Raw genomic sequence first — 5,507 nt, 5'->3', positions numbered from 1 at the left:
TGTGCCATGGCATGTACTTGCCCATATTCATGGACACAAATGTTGACATAGACATATATACATACACTACACACACACACACACACACACACACACACACACACACACACACACACACACACACTAAAAAAACACGTTTGTGTCCTTACAGGCTCATGTTAGGTCTCAAATGGCTAAGTGAGGTCCCTATTTAATATATCAAAGCATTTAGCAGCCTGCTTTTCCCAGCAACACCCAGTCCCTATCTGTTACAGAGTTTGGTTGGGAGCTGGACATGGTGGCACATGCCTGTTATCCCCAGCAGAATCGGGAGGCAGAGGCAGGCAGATCTCTGTGAGTTTGAAGCCAGCCTGGTCTAGGAAGTTGAGTCCAGGACAGCCAAGGCTACACAGAGAAACCCTGTGTTGAATAATTAATTAATTAATTAATTAATTAAACCAGGGTATGGTTGGCATAACCTGCCTAAACTTCTTCAGACCAAGGACTGGGCTGCCCTTTCCTATATAACAATCCAGACTGTTACCTGGCCCTTTTTTGTCTACCCTCTACCCTGCTGACCTCCTCCTGGTCTCCTGGCTCTCTCCTCTCCCATCTCATCACACGGCTTGGCTCAGGATCATGTTCACTTTGGACTCTTCAGGATGTGTCTGCCTCTGACTATTCTGAGTTTTATTTACGAACTATAGAAATGATCCCTGAAAGTATAGTCTTACTGAGGTTTATTTACAATAAACCTCTTCCACCATACCTACTGGCAGCTATGTTCTCTTTTTTTCTGTTTATGTTCTTTTTGGTTTTGCTATATTTTGTGTTGTGCCAGTGTTTCTGTCTGTGTAGCTTTGGCTTTCTTGGAACTTGATCTTTAGCCTAGGCGGGCCTCAAACTTACAAAGATCAGCCTACCTCAGCCTCCAGTTCTGGGTGCTACCACCTCCCTGCTCATCCTCCCTTTTTTCCTTCATCTTTGGAAATGGTTTTCTGGTTAGATGGAGAAGTGGAGGAGTACATGTAAGAAACTGCACATCTTTTGTTGTTGTTGCTGTTTGGTTTTTTTTGGAAATAGGGTTTCTCTGTATAGCCTTGGCTGTCCTAGACTTGGACTTGCTTTGTAGACCAAGCTGGCCTTGAACTCATAGAGAACTGCCTGGCTCTGCCTCCTGAATGCTGGGGTTACAGGCCTTTGCCACCACACCCAAAAGTGCATATCTTTAAATAACAATGTTTTGTTGTTTTGTTTTTGAGACAGAGTCTTCTTAGGAACCCAGGAATAGCCTTGAACTCACTCCGTAACCCACACTGGCCTTGACTATGCTTTGGGTCTCCTACCTCAGCCTACTACTCGATTCTTGGATTACAAACTTGCCTTCTCAAATGATAGATTTTAAAAATCAAGTTTCCACACGGACTTGTAATTTAACCATCCAAGCAAATTAAGTGCTTGTTGTAATGTACATAAGACAATTTCAGTTACACAAATTAAAACCTTAACAGAGGAAAAGCAATTACAAGAAATTATGTCTATATCGAATTAATTATAGTTGCATTTGGGTAATGGACTACAGCGGGATAGTTTGTACTGGAGTTCCTGTAGTGAGAGCTTAGAGAAATTCAGTAGCACAAATTTTAGGTCTGTATCGTGAGTATGATTAAAAACAAACAACCAAACAAAAAAAAAAAAAATACAAAAATAAATTGTCTTGACAATCTTTGAAAGAAGAAAGAGCATAGTAGTTCCTTCCTTCTGTGTAGGGAAAAAATATTCAGCTGTTTCCTTAGGTTATTCAACAAAGACCAGAGATTCCACCCCCCTCCCCCACCTCCCCAGCCTCATAGCACGTTGGGGAATCACCAAAAGACTTGCTGTCAGCTAACTAGAACTAAGCAGTTCTGTCTCTAGCAGATGAGAATGCAAGGAGTTTTCTCCAGTGAGTTGCTTTCGCCCTAGGGATGGACCAGACCAGGGGAGGGGTTAGAACTGCTTTCATTTAACACCTGGACTGAGGCTGATTGGTAACACCACAGCTGAGAACGTTGAGAAAGCAGCGCCCCAGCGAGGATGCAGTTATTTGCTTTGGTAAAATAAACCAGAGCCTGTGGGCTGGAGATGAGGCTCACTCAGTTGGTATAGTGCTTGTCTGGAATGCACTTGGGTCCACCCCAGCACCTTGTAACTGCGTGTGTGGGCTCATGCTTGTGGTCCCAGTCCTGGGGAGACAGAGTTAGGAAGATGGACACCAGGCCATCCCTGGCTACAAAGAGTGGTCAAGGCTAGCCTAGGCTACATGAGTCTTACAAAAGCTGAGGCAATGAATGGTGGCATAGGTTTGCAGTCCCCCCTATTCAGGAGGGTGAGGCAAGAAAATCCCCAAATCAGGGTATATCAAGGCTAAAAAGTGACCTTCATGCCGTGTGTGTGTGTGTGTGTGTGTGTGTGTGTGTGTGTGTGTGTGTGTGTGTGAGAGAGAGAGAGAGAGAGAGAGAGAGAGAGAGAGAGAGAGAGAGAGAGAGAGAGAGGAGGCACACCTCAAGCATTCACCCACACCACATCCTGAGAAAATTTAAGAGACAACCTTTCAGAGCTGGAGAGATGGCTAGTGGCTAAGAGCACTGGCTGCTCTTCCAGGGGGCCCAAGTTCAATTCCCACCACCTACATGGCAGCTCACAACTGTCTGTAGCTCCAGTTCCAGGGGATCCAACACCCTCACTCAGTCATACATGGAAGCAAAACACCGATGCACATAAATTTTTTTTTTAATCAAAAGAAAGAAAGGAAGGAAGGGAGAAAGGAAAGAAGAAAGAAGCACCTTTTGGCAAAGACTGGCTGAACTAACCAGGTCTGTTACATCAGTCATGACAAAATCAGATGCTCGCCATTGTTTTCTTTTCTGTCATAGATGGGCCCACCAGCCATCCTGTCTCCTCAGAATCATCCATTCTATCTGAATCAATCAAATGTTTGTTAATTCTTTCCTCTTAAGAGGGACAACTCCAGGGGTTCAAATCTTTAATGGGTCTCAGTGCCCTTAGGCTGCCACATCACAGCTTCCCTAATGGGAGGCTATTTTTTCCAGATTAACCTTTGGTTGTATTCTATGGCCAGCACATTATTCTTTTTTTTTTTATTAATTTATTCTTTTTTTTATTAATTTATTCTTTTTTTTATTAATTTATTCTTGTTACATCTCAATGTTTATCCCATCCCTTGTATCCTCCCATTCCTCCCCCCCCCCATTTTCCCATTATTCCCCTCCCCTATGACTGTTCCTGAGGGGGATTACGTCCCCCTATATATTCTCATAGGGTATCAAGTCTCTTCTTGGCTACTTGCTGTCCTTCCTCTGAGTGCCACCAGGTCTCCCCCTCCAGGGGACATGGTCAAATGTGAGGCACCAGAGTACATTATTCTTAAAAGAGTCTCAACATGAGAAGGGGTAAGAAAGGAATCCTAGCAGGTTAAATTTCTGAAAATGTACTTTTAATTTTACATCTTCAGAGGATGTTTCCATCTTTTGAAAACAATGTGAAGATCTGGCAATGGATCCTTTACCCAGCCTTTTTTTTTTTTTTTTTTTCTTGAAAAGCCCTTCCAGCACACTTGGTTGCCAGGCATATTTATTCACCGCTTTACCTGAGCACCTTCACCTCCCAGGCTTCCATTCTCTGTTCAGATCTGTGACCTTCAGGGCAGCCTCAGCACTTCAGAAATGCAGAATTTCAGGTCTCATTTCATTCCAAGGACCCATCAGGCCTCTTAGCAAGAGCCCTAGGTGAATCATGGCAAAATAAAAGTTTTTAAAACCCTAGTTGCACCTTTACTCTCTGCATACCAATGTGTAGTCTTAGCTCCCAGGAGGCCCAAACTGGTAAATTCCCTACTCTTTTTTTTTTTTTTTTTTTTTTTTTCATCTCTCCCCAAATTCCCTACTCAGACTGGCTTTTTCTTGTCCTTGAATTAATAGTATTGTCCTTTTAATTAATGACCCTCTACAAATCATCTTCATTGTTCTAGATAAACTTTTTAATTACTTTTTTTTTTTTTTTTTTTTTTTGAGACAGTGTTTCTCTGTGTAGCATTGGCTATCCTGGACTCCCTTTGTAGACCAGGCTGGTCTTTATCTCACAGTGATCCTTCTGCCTCTGCCTCAGAAGTGCTGGGATTAAAGAAATGTGCTGCCACACCTGGCTAATTACTTTTTTATACACTATATTCTGATCACACTCCTTCCTCTCCCCTAACTCCTCATAAGCAAGCAGCTCAGCCCACCTCCTTCCTTGACCCACCCATCATGGTAAGCTGCTGTCCCTGGTTCTATGCATTGAAAGCTGTCACGCTGTATTTTCTATTTTAAAATTCTTGTGATCAAGATGGTATGAAGCTGGGCACGGTGGCACACACCTTTAATCCCAGCACTTGGAGAGTCAGAGGCAGGTGGATCTCTCTGAGTTCGAGGCCAGCCTGGTCTACAAAATGAGTCCAAAATAGCCAAGGCTACACAGAAAAACCCTGTTTTGAAAAACCAACCAACCAACCAAACAAACAAACAAAACTGATATAAATATCTACCTTTTGTTTCATTTTTAAAATTATTTTCAATTGGTATATAAAAATCAAGAATTGCCAATCTGTATTGGACAACAGAATAGATAATTGTATGTCCTATTTATGTAATTTCTATATATGAATATACTGTTTAATGTTTAAATCAAGTTAAACATATATTTTCTCAACCATTTATCATTTTTCTTTTTTTTTTAAAGATGTATTTATGATATATATTGTGCACTGCCTGCATGTATGCCTGCAGGCCAGAAGAGGGCATTATATCACATTATAGATGGTTGTGAGCCACCATGTGATTGCTGGGAATTGAACTCAGGACCTCTGGAAGAGCAGCCAGTGCTCTTAACCTCTGAGCCATCTCTCCAGCCCCTATTTATCATTTTAAAAATTTTATGTTAATGTGTTTCGGGCTCTTGGAGATTAGATCTCATATAGCCTAGGTTGGTCTTAAATTCTGTAGCTGAGGGTGGTCTTGAACTCTGGATCTTTCTGCTTCCACCTAACTAGTCCTGGAACTACAAGTATATGACATTATAAAGATCCTCTTGTCCAGCCTTTTGAAATGTACAGTGCATAGTTGCTCTGTATAGTTACCCCACAACATCTTGATCTCATCTAACTGTAATTCATTACCCACAGACCAACTTTCCCCCTGCCCACTGTAGAGTAGATGGCTAGCATGCCTGGGGCTCTGGATTCAATTCCCTGCACCGAGATTTTCAAAATGTTGCTAATAGTTTTTTATTCATTCTGTATCATCAAGTTCTAGCATCAGGTAGGGCGAGTTACTCCAAAATGTACTTGCTATGTATCCTAGTTTCCTCAGACTTATGAATGTGACCATGGAAAGTTGATAATACCAAGAAGAAATGGTTTCTAGCCACACAAAACTGGGAGCAAGAAGTAGTGAGCAGGGAGTGCACATGGCTGCTTATTTGAGATAAAT

The 5,507-nt window shown here is 42.0% G+C and overlaps 1 pseudogene; it reads right to left on the bottom strand.

The window, feature by feature from the left end:
• Nucleotides 1-581: 581 nt before the first annotated feature.
• LOC127210368 (uncharacterized) lies at nt 582-711 on the bottom strand (annotated as a pseudogene).
• Nucleotides 712-5,507: the final 4,796 nt, after the last annotated feature.

Source organism: Acomys russatus, chromosome 27 (assembly GCF_903995435.1).
Source record: "Acomys russatus chromosome 27, mAcoRus1.1, whole genome shotgun sequence".
Classification (NCBI taxonomy): Eukaryota; Metazoa; Chordata; class Mammalia; order Rodentia; family Muridae; genus Acomys; species Acomys russatus.
This window is presented reverse-complemented; position numbering and strand designations above follow the sequence as displayed.